This window comes from Ornithodoros turicata, chromosome 4 (assembly GCF_037126465.1).
Source record: "Ornithodoros turicata isolate Travis chromosome 4, ASM3712646v1, whole genome shotgun sequence".
NCBI classification, from domain to species: domain Eukaryota; kingdom Metazoa; phylum Arthropoda; class Arachnida; order Ixodida; family Argasidae; genus Ornithodoros; species Ornithodoros turicata.
In genome coordinates, this window is record NC_088204.1 from 25,990,856 (window position 1) to 25,992,387 (window position 1,532).

Genomic DNA, 1,532 nt, shown 5'->3' on the forward strand with positions numbered 1-1,532 from the left:
TTTAATCAGTGGTTTTCCTCGCGTTTATCATAGTATCGTCAGGAACAACGGAAAAGCTAGATGTCTCTAGCAAACAAGGATATTTTCGGTGTTCTCAGGGGAAAGTGTAGTGAGTGCGAAGATTGCAAAGAATATATAACCGAAAACGAACGTCACCACCGCAGCCCTAATTCACACACTTCATACACTGGGTAAGTGTACGTTTTGTGCTAGGTACGTGCGTTATTTTGATAGCAAGAGCTCTTAGCGCATGTTTGTTGTGATTATGGCAAGCGTTTTGCGGTCCTGCATATGAACGCCACTTACGCTTGCTACTTTTCTGCTCTTACTTGGTCGCCAAGTCAATACACCGGCGTGCATTTTGCGAGCTGCGGATATATGCATCAAGATATATAATTCGCAGCTTCCTACTCGTTGTATTCTTACGATATTCTAAGACTCAATCGCGGAGTGAACGCCTTCCTGCATTTATGCTGCTTTGTACCTTGTGCTTTGTACCGATTTGAATGGTTCCGTAATTGTTACTCTCATTGCCCAAACTTTTGTTCCCAGGATCCCACATGCAGGTTCACATATACCGTCACCAGCGCAATGCAGTACCTCACAAACTCGTCCCAGAGCGCCTCCAACGCTGATAACGCAGTAATGTAGTGTCTCCTGCGTTACTGTACACTCATATTCCTCAAGGTTGTGTGCGTTTTATGTAATACTGTATTGCCATTTGCGCTCGCCTCTGCAACACGAATGTGGAATAAATTTTTTTCTGCTGCAATTCTCCATTTCGTTGGGTCTGTTGAGCTTAGCAAACATAGGTCAGTTGTTTTGACTCGCTGGCTTCCTCGCACTTTTATGCATTGCTTCTCACTTAGAAGATAGTTCTTTTTTCCACATACCTATGGTAAAGCGATCATGGTTCCTCCTCACATCAGAATCGCACTTGTGCACAATGTGTCACCTCTAGCTATACTTCTGTTTTTGTAATATACATATGTTCAAGATCTCCTTTTCTGCGGGTTCATTTTGGTAGCTTGGTGTGTTCTGTAAATGTCTGTCCATATCCCACGCACGGGGAGTTTGTTTTTATTCGCATCACACCAGCGCTCATTTGACAGGTGGGTTACGTTAATTTTCGCAAATTAACCCATCCGTAGTTACAAACATCTCCGACATTTCCTGACGCATGTGTCTGTAACTACGGACCGATTAATTAGCAAAAATTCACATAACCCACCTGCCAAATGAGCGCTACTCTGTTGCGAATAAAAATGAACATCCTGTATAAAAAGCCGCTCGTTGGCGTACCCTTTACGGGCAGGTGCTGGATTGAAGGCCGTAACCTCTAATTAGTGGGTTTCCTTGTAACTTTTATAAAAGGGGTCGCTCAGAGGGTACCTGGTAGCTTCTGAAATAGAGGGTAAAATATTGCGATTTTTTACCCTTTACTAAAGGGTACGGAGTTAAGAGTGTAGTGTTCCAAGTAGGCCTACCATGTCCCGGATCGTGGACGTCGCAACATGAGTCGGTCACACGAT